This window comes from Manis pentadactyla, chromosome 3 (genome assembly GCF_030020395.1).
Source record: "Manis pentadactyla isolate mManPen7 chromosome 3, mManPen7.hap1, whole genome shotgun sequence".
Lineage (NCBI taxonomy): Eukaryota > Metazoa > Chordata > Mammalia > Pholidota > Manidae > Manis > Manis pentadactyla.
The window spans coordinates 62,238,082-62,255,123 of NC_080021.1; the positions used below are offsets into that span (position 1 = coordinate 62,238,082).

Genomic DNA, 17,042 nt, shown 5'->3' on the forward strand with positions numbered 1-17,042 from the left:
AATTATTAATGCATCTTTGCATTCTTGTTAAGAGGGTATTTTAATATGAATAAATCCCTCATTTGAAAGTATGAGTATTTCAATTGCTCTGGATTACAATCCCCTTATTTCTTAACCACTAAAGGAACCCACAGGAATTAAAAATGGATGAACTTTTTGAAAAAGGAGCAATGAGAAATTTCAAAATTTCCAAGTGATAGAACAAAAGGAAGAGCTCTTAAACCATGAGCCTGCTCAGCATGTAATTTCTGAACATGGTGCATATCAATGGTACAGGGAAAGAAGTCAGGGCCCTGAACAGGGCAATGGAAACAGAATATAGTGAACCAAAAGATTATGTTTGAAAGCTTCCTACCTTTGAAGATCTGCCTTTGAACTTCCCATGAGAAACTAAAAAAATTAAACTAAAATTAAATTAAATTAAAATTAAAAATATTAAAAAACAAAGAACTTGGTCATACTATGTTTTTTCCCCCATGGCAAATTAACTAACAAGTGTATATAATTTTATTCATGTGGAGTCAGTTTATAAATAAAAGACAACTATAGGAAAATTCACACAATCTAGAAAATCCTCTGAGAATTTGGATTTTTGGAAAGTATTCTATGTCAATTGTGAATTGTCATTTTCAAAGTACAACTATACTCTCCAATGTTTATTAGGGTCGACTGTACCATCTGCCAGAGTTCAGCAGGACACTGTCCCCTGTCTACCAGGAAAGTGTCCTGCTGTCTCTTTTCTTATACATTCCACTTACACACACACACAGATGCACACACACACATGTATGTGCACACACACTAGTTAAAAAGATAGTGGCTGAAAAGTAAAAAATCTATACTTAATAATGACTACACATACCTCCATACTTGGTGTGGTTGTCACAGAACTTAAATAAAATGATATACAGCAAAACACTATAAATTGTGTATATGAGAGAACTCTATAAGTGATAAAGCTCAATTATTATCAGTGTTGTTATATATTGATATTTATAAATATACTGATAAATATTATGCTGATATTTGTTAGTGTTAGTGTTCACAAAAAAATAATCTAAATTCCACAGCATAACACAAAAAGGTCTAGTTTCAGGTTTTTTCCTATTTTTGTAAACTAACTTTCCACCATCTTTTCCTATTTTACCACATACCAGGGCCTCATAAACCAACTTTATTTTTTTACATTTGCACATGCTATTCCTATTCATGAATGAAATATCCTTTACTTTCTCCTACTCTTGGTCAACTCTAACCCCTTGTACAAGAATAAATTCATATGGGGAGAGAGAAAAGGATCTGATTAAGGACTTATATCTATAATATATGTAGAAGTCTTACAACTCAATAATAAGAAGACAACTCAAAAAATGGGTTGGGAGAGATGCATGGATTTTGAACAAAACTTTGCCAAAGAAAATAAATGCATGGTACATAAGCTCATGAAAAGATGCTCAAGCTCCTTAGTCATTAGGGAAATGCAAATTAAAACAACAAGAACTCAGCACATACCTTTTAGAATGTCTAAAATTACAAGACTGGCCATACCAAATGTTGATAAGGATGTGAACTCTCAAACTTGACTTGTGGGAACATAAAATGCTACAATTACACTGGGAACCAGTTTAACAGTTTCCCCCATATGATCCAGCTATTACACTCTTAAGTAAGTATATAAAACAAATGAGAGCATATGTCCACACAAAGACTGTACAAGAATGTTCACAGCAGCTTTATTAGTAAAAGCCAAAAACTGGAAATAATTAAAATAATGACCAATAGGTCAATGAGTAAACAAATTGTGACCAATCTATAGGGCGTCAAGCTATCCATATAAAAAAAATATAAATGCAACAAAATTGAATGAATCTCAAAATAATTATGCTGAGTGAAAAAGCCAAAGAATATTGTATGTTCCCTTGAATATAAAATTCTAGAAAATGCAAACTAATTTGCAGAGGCAGAAAATAGATTAGCGGTTGTCTCAAGGAGAAGAAGGAGGAAGGAACTTGAAGAAACCTTTAGCGGCATTGGTTATATTTACTATATTTATTGTAGTGATTGTGTCACAATGATACACATTTATCAAAACTTTTTAAATTATATACCTTATTAGGTACAGTTTATTATATCTCAATTGTACTTCATAAATCTGTTTTTAAAAAAGAAATATGCTACTGATACCTACAACAAGATGGCTGAATCTCAAAATTATTATGCTAAATGAAGAAAAGCAAGATACAAAAGGCTACATATTATATGCTTATACTTATATATAACTTTTTGTAAAAGACAACACTAGGAACATAAATCACATAGTGGTTGCCTGGGAAGAGATGGAGAGCACTAACTGCTAAAGGGCTTAAAGGAATTTGAGGAAGAAGGGGTACAGAAATACTCCATATTGTTATTGTGCTAGTGGTTACATAACTGCATACATTTATCCAGACCCTCTGAGGTATATACTTAAAAAGCATAGATTTTAGGTGAAGGGGATAATGAAGGACAAGCTTACAATTATAAAATAAATAATTCATGGGGATGACAAGTACAGCATTGGGAATATAATCAATCATATTGTAATAACTTCGGTGACAGATGGTAACCACAATTACTGTGGTGAACATTTCATAATGTATGCTAATATATTATGGTATGTCAATGATACTTTAATAAAAAAAATAAAAATAAAAGGGAAGGATGGATTTTATTAGTGTAAATTATCTCAATATAATTACCTCAATGTAATTATATCTCAGTATCAATAAATTATGTCCCACTTGAACTTAAAAATAAAGAATTCATCTGTCATCTCTTGTAGAACTTACTCCAGGAAAAGTTAGTGGGCATTCTGCTAGGTTTCTATAATCCTTCCCAACTACTCAACATGTGCACTAATCACAGTGAATAATAATTCTTTTATTCATATCCCCAACCTGATAGGAAACCCTTAAGAGAATTCTTTCTAGACATTGCTTAATCTCTAATGTAGAACATAGGGCTTGAAAATTAGGTTCTTGAGCTGAAAGTGTGAAAAAGATGGCAGAATAGGAAGGCAAGGTGGAAACCTCCTCCCACATACACACAAAGGAAACAACTACAGCAAATGAAACTCATCCTGAAATTATCTGAAGACTGCACAACAGACAGTCTACACCTGGTGAAGAAGAGAAGAGCGCTCAGGTAAAGGTAAAATGGAAGAGTCATGGTCGACTGGGACCCCAGCCCTTCCCCCTTCCCCAATCCCAGCCCACAAGCAGGAGGAAGAGGAGCTGGGAGAGCATAAGTGCTCAGGAACTCTGCACTCCTGGACGTGGAGATCTTCTCTGGGAACATGAGTGCACATTGCATTGGGCATTGTTGATTAATGGGGCCAGACACCAAGGAGAGATGGAGCACTTGGGGAGGCTGGGACTCCTGCCTCATGTGGAGGACAGGCATGCTCTGTAGGTGCTGCTGAGACCCAACACAGAGGTGACAGTTTGAAAGATTTACTAGCAGCGGGAAAGGTGTCAGAGGCATGGAGGATAAGCTCTTTTCACAGGAGAAAGGGCAGGTAGGTGATGCTTCCACAGACCTCCCTCAGCACAAATGGTTGGGCACTTGTAGGAGCCAGCCCCCAAATGCTCCATCCCCTCACTGGCAGCTCAGCCCCATGGAATTTCCCTGTGGACCCACCCACCACCTGGCCTGCTCAGCCCAGCAGCAGTCAAATCTGACTGCCTAGCAGGCAGAGGGAAGCATTCCCATCTTTCTTGGTCCTCTCTCAGCCCAACTATGGAGGCACCTGAAAGACCCTGCTCCAAACATTCCGTCGTCCTAGCTGAAGGCCCAGCCCTCCACAACGCTCCCCTGTACACCTGCTCTGCCCACCTTCAGGTCCAGCAGCACCTCCATCACTGCCAGGCAGGCCAGGGGACCCCTCCACAAGGATCCTAGAGAAGGACTGCTGCACAACTCACAAAGGGTCTCTGCTGACAGAGATCAACTACTTCTAGCAGACAGGCAGAAAGGCAGCCTTGTAAATTGCCCAACAGCAACTGCAACTCTACTGCAAAGAACCAGGCACAGGTAAGCAAAGAGTCTTGAGCATTTGGGTACCACACAAGGCCTTCTTCATAAAGTTGTTACTCTACACCAGGAAGACTGGTGGATTTATCTAACAGAAAGGAAGAAACATGGAAAGCCAGACAATATGAAGAGGCAGGGGACTATGTCACAAACAAGTGAACAGGGTAAGACAGCAGAAAGAGGGGTAAATGGAATGGAGATCATCAATCTTCTTGATAAAGATTTCAAAGTAACAGTCATAAATATGCTTACTGATATGCATATAAGTATTGACGATCTCAGGGAGGACTTGAACAAAGAGATAGAAGAGTTGAAAATGAACCCCTACAACCTCAAAAATACAGTAACCAATGAAAAATACAATGGAAAGAATGAATAATAGACTGCTGCAAGTAGAGGAGGTAATCAATGAGATGGAAATTAGAGAACAGGAAAACAACAAAGATGAGTAACAGAGAGAAAAAGGAATCTTTAGAAATGAAAGGATGCTAAAAGAGCTGTGTGACAACTCCAAATGAAACAATATTTGCATAATAGGGGTACCAGAAGGAGAAGACAGAAAGTCTCTTTGAAGAAATAAATGCTGAAAACTTACCCATCTGGGGAAGGAAATAAGACACTCAGGTCCTGGAAACACAGAGAGCCCCTAACAAAAGGAACTCTAGGAAGACAACACCAAGGCATATAATAATTAAAATGATGAAGATTAAGGATAAAGAGAGAATACTGAAAGCAGCTAGAGAGTGGCAAAAAGTTACTTATAAGGGAAACCCCACCAGGCTACCAGCAGACTTCTTGCACAAACTTTACAGGCCAGAAGGGAGTAGCACAAAATATTTAATGTATTGAAAAAAGAACTTTCAACCAATAAACCTCTACCCAACAAGGTAATCATTCAGAATTGAAGGAGATACTAAAAGTTTCCCAGACAGATAAAAATTAAAAGACTTCACCACCAATAAACCATTACAGGATATGTTAAAGGGACTTCTTTAGATGGAAATGTTATTAAGCCTATATATTTTTCACCAGTGAAAATAAACTGACAATAAATTACTTACCAAACAAGTATGAAATTAAAAAAAAAAAAGTAAAACCAACCATACACAAAATTAGTCAAGGGATACACAAAAAGCACAGCTACAACATCTAATAAATAAAGTGTGAAGGAGGAAGAAGAAGAAAAAAGGTACTTTTAGATTTTGGTCAAAATAGAGCAACCATCAACTTATATAGACTCTTACATATTTAGAAAACTATCCGTGACCCTCATGGTAACTACAAACATGAAGTCTATAATAGATAACACAAAAAATTTAAAAAGAGAAATCCAATCACAACACTAAAGAAAACCATCAAATAACAAGAGTATAAAAGAGGAAGAAAGGAACAAAGAGAAACTACAAAAACAATCAGAAAACAATTAATAAGATGGCAATAAGTACAAACCTATCAATAACTACCTTAAATGTAAGTGGACTGAGTGCACAAATCAAAAGACACAGAGTGGCCAAATGGATAAAGAAACAAGACCCATCTACATGCTGCCTACAAGAGACTCATTTTAGACCTACAGACACACACAGACTGAAAGTGAAGGGATGGAAAATATGTTTTATGCAAATAATAGGAAGAAAAAAGCAGGAATAGCAGTACCTATATCAGACAAAATAGACTTCAAAACAAAGAAACAAGAGCCCAAGAGGGACATTACATAATGATAAAGGGACCAGTCCATCAAGAGGATATAACAATTATAAATACCTTACACCAAACATAAATCAATTAAATATATAAAACATACACTAACAGAATGAAAGGGAGAAATAGATTGTAATTCAATCATATTAGGAAACTTTAATACCCTCCTTATATCAATGGACAGACCATCAGGACAGAAAATCAGTAAGGAAATAGAGGCACTGAACAACACATTACATCAGATGGACTTAACAGATATCTACAGAACATTCCACCCAAAAGCAACAGCATACACATTTTTCTCAAGTGCACCTGGAACATTCTCCAGCATCAGTCATATACTAGACCACAAAAAGGCCTCAATAAATTCAATAAGACTGAAATTTCATCAAGCAACTTTTCAGACCACAATGGTAGGAAACTAGAAATAAGCTACATGAAGAAAACAAAAAGGCCTACAAACATATGGAAGCAAAACAACACACTTTAAAATAATCAATGGATCAATGAAAACATCAAAGTAGAAATCAAGAAATGCATGGAGACAAATGAAAACAAAAATATAACAGTTCAAAATTTGTGGGACGCTGCAAAAGCAGTTCTAAGGAGAAGTAAATTGCAATACAGGCCTACCTCAAGAAACAACAACAATGCCAAATAAACAGTCTAAACTCACAACTAAAGAAACGAGTAAAAGAAGAACAAATGAAACCCAAAGTTGGTAGAAGGAGGGACATAATGAAGATTAGAGCAGAAATAAATAAAGAACAAAAAAAAGAAAAAAATCAGTGAAACCAAGAGCTTATTCTGTAAACAAAAAGACAAACCCCAAGCCAGACTTATCAAGAAAAAAAGAAAGAGGGCACAAATTAACAAAAAAAGAAATGGTTACAACTGACATCACAGAAATACTAGAGAATTCTATGAAAAATTATATGCCAATAAATTAGACAACCTAGAAGGAATGGACAAATTCTGAGAAAAGTACAACTTTCCTAAACTGACCCAGGAGGAAGCAGGAAACCAGAACAAATTACCAGCAATGAAACTGAAGTGGTAACAAGAAGCTCCTCAAAAACAAAAGTCCACAGAACCAGATAGCTTCACAGCTGAATTCTAACAAACATTTAAAGAAGCATTAATATCCATCTTTCTTAGAAGTAGAAGAGGAGGGAAAATTCCAAACTCATTCTATGAGGCCAGTATCACTCTAATACCAAAACCAGACAAAGATATCACAAAAAAAGAAAATTATAGACCAGTATCCCTGATGAACATAAATGTAAAGATCCTCAACAGCATTTTAGCAAACAGAATTAAAAAATACATCAAAAGGATCATCTGTTACAATCAAGTGGGATTTATTCCAGGGATGCTACAGTGATACAGTATTCATAAATAAATGTCAAACACCACATTAATAAAAAGAATAAAAACCATATGATCATTTCAACAGATGCCGAAAAAGCACTTGACAAACTATACATTCATGATAAAAACTCTCAACAAAATGCATATAGAGGGAACATATGTTAACATAATAAAGACCCTATATGACAAACCAAGAGCTAACATCATACTCAATGGCAAAAAGCTGAAAGCATTTCCTCTAAGATCAGGAACAAGACAAGGATGTCCACTCTCACCATTTACATTCAACATAGTATTAGAAGTCCTAGCCATGGCAATCAGACAACATAAAAGAAATAAAAGGCATCCAAATTGGTAAGGAAAAAGGAAAACTGTCACTATTTACAGATGACATGATACTATATATAGAAAACTCTAAAGACTCCACCAAAAAGCTATTAGAAGTTATCAAACTGGACTCAGTAAAGTTGCAGGATACAAAATTAATACACAGAAATCTGTAGTGTACCTAAATACTAACAATGAACTAGCAGAAAGAGACATCAGGAAAACAACTCCATTTACAATTGCATCAAAGAATAAAATACATTGAGGAATAAACCTAACCAAGGAGGTAAAAGACCTGTAGTCTGAAAACTCTAAGAAACTGATGAGAGAAATTAAAGAAAACACAAATAAAGAGAAATATATTTCATGCCCATGGACAGGAATAATTAATATTGTCAAAATGGCCATCCTGCCAAAAGCAATTTATAGAGTCAATGCAATCCCTATCAAAATACCAACAGCATTTTTCAATGAACAATAGGAAATAATCCAAAAATCCATTTGAAACCACAAAAGATCCCGAATAGCCAAAGTAATCCTGAGAAAGAATAAAGCTGGGCTAATTATACTCCCTGACTTCAAGCTGTACTACAAAGCTACAGAATTCAAAACAATATGCTACTGACACAAAAACAGACCCATAGATCAATGGAAGAGAATAGAAAGCCCAGATATAAATTCACACATATTTAGTCAATTAATGTATGATAAAGTAGCCATGAATATACAATGGGGAAAAACAGTCTGTTCAATAACTGGTGCTGGGAAAACTGGACAGCTACATGAAAGAGAATGAAACTGCATTACTGCCTAACTCCATACACAAAAGTAAACCCAAAATGGATTAAAGACCTAAATATAAGACATGAAACCATAAAACTCTTAGGAGAAGACGTAGGCAAAAATCACTTGAACATAAGCATGAGCAACTTCTTCCTGGACATATTTCCCTAGGCAAAGGAATCAATAAAAAATGAACAGTGGGAGCACATCAAACTAAGAAGCAGCACTTTTGAAGGCAGAGTGCAGTGCATTTGAGTAACTAAGAGATTTATTCCAGCTGAAGACTGAAGTAAAGGACCTCAAAAAGAGACAAAGCTTGAAGTGGAAATCATGGACCATGTCACTTGGGGCCTAGTAATATGAAGATATTTGGACTGCATATTAAGGGCATTAAGAAGTTAACAAATTGTTTTAAATGGTGGGAAAAAAGACAATGGTCAAATTTGTTTTCTCTGCATCACATTAACTGCTATCTGGAACTGAAAGAAGCTAGTAAGACGAGGAAGAGAGAGCAGTTGGTTTTACAAAAATTTAGGCTAGAAATAAAATTACTTTGCTGAAATTAGTCCAAAATAGGAAAGCAATACTCTCCCTAAGCTCCTAACAACCTGGCCCAAAGGACCAAATAAGTTCTAGTTTTGCCATACAAACCAAGTTTTAAAACATAAACAACTTGTAGAAATATAAAAATTGACAAACTGTAAATCCATGATGACAGGATCAAATCAAAGCTTCTTATACAATCCTAAAGAATATGGATTTGAGGTCAGTTTCAACCCCTCACACCCCCCATCTTCCATATTCTATAGTTCTTAAATTCTGTTTAAGGACCTTCAAAGCATCTCTAGATTCTACCCTATTCTCTTCACATCTTCCATTGGACTGTTGTGAAAACTTCCTACTGTTCCCCTGGCTCTTGTCTCTCCCTGTTTAATCTATCCTCAAAATGCTACCAATTTTAAGAAAAAAAGAGAGAACTTTCATAACCCAATCTACTTACAGAATTTTGATAGCTTCTAGTTGCCTAGAGTACATAGCTCAAATCATCGTAACCCACATTCATGATTGTCAGGATCTAGCCCAGTGGTCACGCCCTGTTTCATCTCCTGCATTCTGCATACTCCCAATGCAGTCTCCTCTGCCTCAAACATCTTTCCTATTCTTCTGTACTCAACAAGTTCTAATCAGGAAAATCATTAATTCCTCCATGAAATCTTTCCACACTACTCGACCTAAACATATCTTCTGTGCTTATATTTTCCATGGTATCTATTATACTAATGCAACAGTTAAGGCATTATGTTATAGGTGGTTATATATGTTTGTCTTCCAAGTAGATTATTTGTGTTTGAGGGTGGGGGACACGGCTTTATTTATATTTGTAATCCAGGCACCTAACTGCAGTGGGTATAACTTAAATCCTTCTAAATTAGCATGTACAACTTTATTTGCAACATACAGCCATGATATCTGAAACAGGTAAATGCAAAAAAAAAAAATTAGTGGGACAGAGTCCACAATTTTCAGTAAGCCAAAAGCACAAGATTAAGTACAACACAGTATGCAAGCCTAGAGTAACAATACCCAAAGATTTAAAATATTAAAAAATAGTAAATTACCAGGCTCAGATGATATTGGCCAACATTTTAAAATGAGATGGAGACACACTGCCTGGACTTTTTGCTATCATATATTAAGAACTTATTAAGAACTTAATATACATGAAGTAGTGTTTTAGATGCAGTACCTCATTTTATCACAATAACAATATAGAATTCATATCAAGTACTCAATATATGCCAGGCCCTGTTCTGAATGCTTTCCTGTATTAACATATATAATCATCACACCAATGATATGAGATAGGTATTATAATCACATATACTTCAAAAATGAAGAAATTGGGCCTCAAATAGGTTAACTTACCCGAGTTTCCCACCCGTGTACCCCTTTTGTAAATAGCTGGGCAGGGATATAAAACTCCCTATGTGGTAACAAAGCAATCCTCTCTTGGCTTTATAACCATGAGCTGGCCATTCTCAAAGAATTTCATGTCCCCCCAGATGTTCAAAGAACCATGAAAAGAGAAAAAAATGAACTCCTCATACATTTTCCAGAAAACCATCCTGATAAAACTAAAGGTTCTCAGGGCAACACAACAACAAAGGCTATAAATATGAGCTAGTTCTCCCATGTAGAGAGCAGACTGTCATCATGCATTAAGTACAAGGTAGGAAGTATAGGCAATAAGGCACATCTGTTCTTTCAGGCGTACATATCATAAATGGGCAAGATACTATCGAATTACAAAGATACTCACATAAGCATATAAGAACACATATACGTATTCCAAATATGTATATATGCAGCTCCTGATTTATCAGAAGCAGAACTGCTATGAGCCCTTGCGGACATTCTGTGACCTAGAAAACTACCTTCCCCCGGGAAGACCCAGACAAGAGCAAAGGGCCATGGCTTGGCTGGTGGGACATGGTAAAGGTTTCAGTCCTCACTTGCCCCTCAGTTGGCCACCCCTATGCAGTGAACAACCTGATGCCCCTGTGGAGCAATGATGTTTTCTCTCATGCCCTAAAGCCACAGGGCCTAGATTTGAATTCTCAATTTTATCCTGTGTAGATGTGTGACTTTAGTCAAGTTTTAAAATTTCTCTCTGCTTTATTTTTCCTATCAGAAAATGGGGAGAATATTAATAGGAAATAAATAGGTTTGTTCAAAGAATTTGAAAGAAAAAAAAGGTCTGTATGCACATATATATGTATACTTAATTAATATTCCTAAACAGCTTCTCCAGCTGTAAGAACAACCATATTAGAAGCATTCCTTATACCTGTGTATGAGCCAATATATATCAATAGGTGAAAGTTCCTATGGGGAGAGTGGAGAGAAGTGATTCTACAAGGATTTTTCATTGTACATCAAGTTATTTTGTTTACATCTATAGCTTCGTAAGAATCCAAAGCTACCCACTTCACTTAAAACTGTGCTTTCATTCCCAGGAATGTGAATTCTCTTTTATGAAGGTGGCAAACATGAAAGTCAAGAGCCAAAAAATCACAACAGCAATGACTAAGTACACCATAGTCACATGTTGGTAGCATAGAAATTCTCCCCCATCATGTACCAGCACCTCCAGACATTCAGTTAGTGGGTAGATAGTAACTAATGCAGTGGAATCTTTTACAAGCTCAAAATAAGATGGCATTTTGAAATGCTTAAATTCCCATTCCACTTTATTATATTTTTAAAACAAAATTCTCAAACTCCCCAACTCATATATCCCAGGACTGGTTTACATAATTTACAAATATGAAACTCCAGCAATGAGAAATCAATTTTTCAACAATCAAATTGGCAACATTTTCAGTACATCATTCTTCTCCAGTGTTGGCAAGAGCATGGTAAACATACCACGAGTACTTAGGAAGTCTCTTTGCAATATCTACCGAATTTAAAATGAACATCCCTTTGCAGCCAGCAATTCTCTTTTCAAAATAAATCTTCTGCAATATGATTGCAAAGATAATGTACACAGATATTCACTGTATCACTTTTTGTAATAGTAAAAATTAGAAGATCCAAGTGAATATTCTGGTGGATACTGGCTGGCTACATTGGGTAGGTACATAAAAAAAGCATTTTCATATACTGACAGAAACATATTTGAAAAATATTAAATGAAAAATAAATTTCAGAACACTGGAAATTATATGACCCAATTGAACAAATGAAGCAATGAACCATTTATCCAATTTTTTGAAATAATGAAAGAAAAATTCCTGTGGTTATACAAAATGGAGACTGGAGGGACACAAACCCAACCAAAAATGGTAGTTACACAGATGGAGTGGAATAGGAAAGGAAGTTCACTTTATAAAGTATAATTTTCATGTTTCTTTATAAGAAGTATAGCTGACCCTTGAATAGTAACTCAGGTTTAGGGGCGGTGACCTCTAAGCAGTCGAAAATCCGCATATAACTTTACTCCCCGAAAACTTAACTACTGTTGGCCAAAAGCTTAATCAATAACACATACAGTCAATTAACACATATGTTGTATGTTATTGTATTATGCACGGTATTCTTACAAGAAAGTGAGCTAGAGAAAGAAAATGTTTTTTTCAGATTTATACAAATCTCCAAAAATTTTTCTAATATAGTTATTGAAATAAAATCTACATATAAGTGGATCCACTCTGTTCAAAACCTTCTTCATGGGTCAACTGTATTACTTTTAGAATTAAAAGAAATAAGAATTTCCAAAACAAACAGGGCACTCAAAAATAAAATTATTTGCATGTGGGTATTTAAAAACATCTTAATTCCCAAAGTTAATTTGCACTGTCCCATACGCTTATAATCCTAATTGCAGAAAAAAATGCTCATGAGTCTTAGCAGACACGCTCTAATAAAAGAGTTGTACTACCTTCATAAAGCATGTTGAGAAAAATTCTGTATTTCTAGGCCCGAAAGTGGAGTATAGGAGGAATGAGGAGAGAGGACAAATGGCTCTCAATTTCCACTCCACTGTGAAAAGTGAAAAATGAGTAGTTTACCACCACTCTGCCACCTCCCTCTCCTCCACACCCTCCCCCAAATGGTAGGAGAAAGGAGTCCAACCCTGCTTGGCCACTGACTTCAAACACAAAGTACACAGATCAGGCGGTTTGACTGACAATGTGTGCAGAAGATGAAAACAGAGGGAGGTATGAAGAGAGGGTGGAGACAGCAGGATTATTATGGAAAAATGGTGAAAACTGGAGAGGAAGTATATTTTAGTGATGAATAAATGCTTGTGAAGAGAAAACTTATATGCAAAAGGAATGGGAAAGGGTGGGAAAGTAACAAAATAAAAATGGAATGTTGCCATCAAGGAGTTTTTTAGTTTTCAGGACATGGCATTAAGTTTAGAGCTTTTGCATTCTGTACTCTCTAGCCCTTGCCATCAAGTGAAAGTTTACAGATTGCTTGCATGTTGGAGAGGGGTCCTTTGCCTGTTTTGAGCAAGACTTAGAAGCTCAGCTCATCAGGTATGAAGCACATATCACATTCAATTCAAAGGTCTGATCACGTGCTGGCTTATTCCCGTTAGACATGATTATTGCTTTAACTGGCACATTGTTTCAACAAGCTTCCAAAGGACATTTAATCCCAAAGGAAGCTAAAATGGTTTAAAGAGAATTAAAAATTTGTATGAATTATATATATATATATATATATATATATATATAAAACTATACATATAATACATATGTTGGTACTTATTTTTTTTTTCACATAATCTCCCCAGCATCACCTATGTCCACTCCCAAATGTCCTTATAAGAACTGACATAAACTGAGACTGGTGCAAAGGCCTTGAGGTGATACCCCAAGACCAAGCACCTCCCTACAAGCCACCACGATCCTTAGATATCCACAAGCCCTGGCCTTGTCCCAGGCCACAAAAAAGCTCCACCAGAGCCCCCAGGGACCTGGCAACCACGTGACCCGCCGGCAGACACTGAAGCCTTCTTTCCCAAACAAATCCAACTTTTATTTCACTTTTCTTGGGTGAACGTTTGCGCATGCCCTCCACTGCCTCTCCTCTTGCTTTTTCCTCCTCCCTCCAACACAGGCTGTGGGAGACCTCGAGGTATCTGCTCTCAACCCTGGCTGGCCTAGGGGTCCTAAGGTTCAGCCCCTCCCGGCGGGCGCCCCTCCTGCTCCAACTCGGTACCGGCCAGGAGCGCGAGACGCCGGCTCAGCCCTGCGCGCCGGGCGCGGGCGCGGAAACTTACCTGCGGAGGCGCTGCCGAAGCTCCCGCGTCGCAGTCAGCTGCGCGGCGGCCGCCGCATCCCCCAGCAGCAGGGTCCCCCCACCCACCCAACTGCGGTGTCCTGTGCAGCACTTTTCCGAGCCTGGGAAGTTGGCTGAAAGAGGAGGTGGTAGCTGGGGGTGGGGCTGGGTGATGTGGAAGCGGACGCTTAAGGATTTTGTTGTTTGTTTGTTTGTTTGTTTGTTTTTCCCGATCTCTAGCGAAGACTTTAGACCATATGCTGGAGAATATAAGCTTTGCTCAATGGCGACAGGGCAGCAGCCTCTCACAGTCCGATCGATTTACTAAACAAACTTAAACGTGGGTGGGGATGTTAAACAGTAACCAGCAGCTTCAATGAAAACTGAAAGCAGCGAGGCCGCCACCGCCTCGGCGCGCTCATTTCCCTGTTCCCAAGGGCCCAGGGCGACTCTCAGGAGGGCCAGCAAGTCCAAAGCCCCGGCGTCCGTTGACTTTAACGGCTCTCCTGGGTCTCCCGGAGGCCGCCAGGCGGTAACTGCTGCACGCCACATGCCTAAATTTGCACCATCCGGGCGAACCGCTCCTGGGCTAGACCATTTGGGGCAAGAGTCATCTCTCGGCCGCCTCCCGCACCCCGGAGAGCCCCGCCAGGACCCACGCCCGCGGCCTGAGGCCGAGCCTGGCCCCCGCAACGCGGGCACCGTCCCCCGCCCCTGGTCACGCTTCGTTTAGGGCGGTGTCAACCCTGGAGCAGTGCGTTTGGACAGGAGGCGGCGGAGAGAAGTCTGCTGACCCCAGAAAGCAGATATAATTACGAGCCAATGAGGTCCAGAAAAGGGCCGGAAGGGAACTGAATAGGTTCCTAGGGACAGCACTGCAGCCACACCAGTAGGGAAGACGCAGTTACGTCATTAAACTGCACCTTGGCCGCTGGGGTTAGTTAACTTTTGCCCTGACGCTTGCGGTCACCTTTGCTCTGCAGGAGTTATGGACAGATGAGGGAGACTAAGTTTTCCTTCCCCGGCCAACCCAGCCACCTGTGGCTCAGTCATTAAGTGCCTTTTTACATATGCATCTGACGGAAAGTTTCTTTTCTCCTTCCCACATACCCTAGGCGCCTTCTCAAGCTTTAAAGACTTCGGGAAACGAAGCTCAGACGCGTCTGAGACGCTCTGGTCATCTGGATCAAGCTTTGGTTTAACCAAGCAATATAGCCAGAAGCTGTGGCTTTTAAAAACATCTCAACAATTTAACTTCATGGTTTCAGGAATGAATGACTTCAGGTCAAACAAGTAATTATCCTCATGAGATAAATAGTCACCTAATCCGTTCGGTTTTTCTTTTCCGACCAGGGGGTTGGAGGTTATTTTAAGACTGTAATAACAATGACAGGGAGATCAAAGGGCTAGGTATTTTCCCTTTTTCTTTTTAGATCGGGTTTACTAAACTTTCTCAGTTTCCCCCTTCCGAATCTCTTGCTGAAAGGCTCTTTTAAAAACAAGTAGTGGGTTGTTTTAGAAATCAGAACAAAGGGGAGAGATCATATACTATTTTCTTTAAATCGACCTTCTCAAGCAAAACACATTCCTCGTTACCCACGCAGTCTGAAAACCGTGTCACGAAAGCGGCCGCTGTCCAAGTCGGCTCCAGGAAACCGTCCGGAGACAGCTGAGGCCGAAGAGTAACAATTAACGGGTTATGTTTATTATGCAATTCATAGGCGTGTTGTTTAAAGATCGCCTATAGACACTCTTTAAAATTACTTCCAGATGCCTGGATAGTGAAGGTTGTCTTACTGCATACCAAAATATATAGTTCCCATGAAACAGTCTGAAGAGAGAAATTCACCATCCCCATTCACGAAAGCGTTAATGTCACCTGACATCTGTTGTTCCCGGCAGAGACACTGTAGTTTAGTTCAATAATCTCAGTTTATTCCAGTTAACAATTCCAGTTGGCAGTGGGTTTGGTTGAAGATGATCAGTTCATTATAGATGTGTGGTAGATTCGCTGATCTACCAGGAAATGGTCATCACATGTTTTGTGTTCAAAACTTTTGATTTAATACATGGAATCTTTGCCAGAGAATTTTATTACAAAGGATTTTGAGTAAAGATGAGAGAAATGGCAGTACATTCAAGGAAGTAGAAACTCTCTTAAGTCTCAGTTATTATCTAAAGGAAGTATTGCATTTGTTAGGTTTAGAAAAATCTTTAGTCTATGTAATACTGCCAGTCCTCCCACCTTCGCTGCAAGGAGTGGCTTCAGATGACTAAATAAATAATTAAGTGACATTATGAGCTAAAGGAAGGTATGAAGAGTTGGCTCTGCTGTGTGTGGGCTTGGCAGTTTTTACTAGATCAGTGACAACTGATCAGGCTTTAGAGCATCACTTATATTGTTCCTGAAATTAATTTATCACGATTCTTCACGGCATGGATTTATGATGCTGGAAATGGAAAATGTGCTGTGTGGAGAGCTGTCTCCTGAATGCAGTGGAGGAGCGGGGGGTACACAAGAAGTAAGAACCCAGAATAATTTTTTTTAGGGAAGGGTTCTCAGAAGATACAAAGTTGTTTAAATAGTGTTTAGGGGACAATTATACACATATGTATTTATGATACGTCGACTCTTTTAACCCAAAACTAAACACAGAAAATGTGACGTCAAAAATCTCTTCACTTTCTGGTTAAATCTGGTTAAGAGTCACATTCAGCCTGTGCTTTTCCTTTCCACTTTAATCACCTTTTTCACACCATTTTTATTTTCTTGCCAATACTACCAGATAGTCTTGATAAGAACTCCGGGACTTCCCACAAGCAGTTCTGATACAATTAATTAAAAGAGTGGCCTGGGGCAGAGCGCTCCGGAGGTGAGGATGCTCAGGCTGGCGCGTGGAAGCTCCAGAGGAAAAATCTTCCAGATTTAAGGACCCAGAGACCCTATTACGAGGGCAACTGCACGCTCCTCGCCCTGTAGATAAAAACCATCC

General features: G+C 38.4%; 1 protein-coding gene across 2 annotated transcripts in view; it reads right to left on the bottom strand.

The window, feature by feature from the left end:
• The window catches only part of HNF4G (hepatocyte nuclear factor 4 gamma), a 123,526-nt gene extending 109,211 nt beyond the window's left edge, over positions 1–14,315 (bottom strand). Inside the window, exon 1 of one of the 2 annotated variants that reach the window (XM_036887515.2) lies at positions 14,051–14,315. The gene's annotated coding sequence lies outside the window, so the exon portion shown is untranslated. The remainder of the gene's footprint in view (positions 1–14,050) is intronic. The other variant, XM_036887514.2, reaches the window with a different exon arrangement.
• Between the last annotated feature and the right edge of the window lie 2,727 nt (positions 14,316–17,042).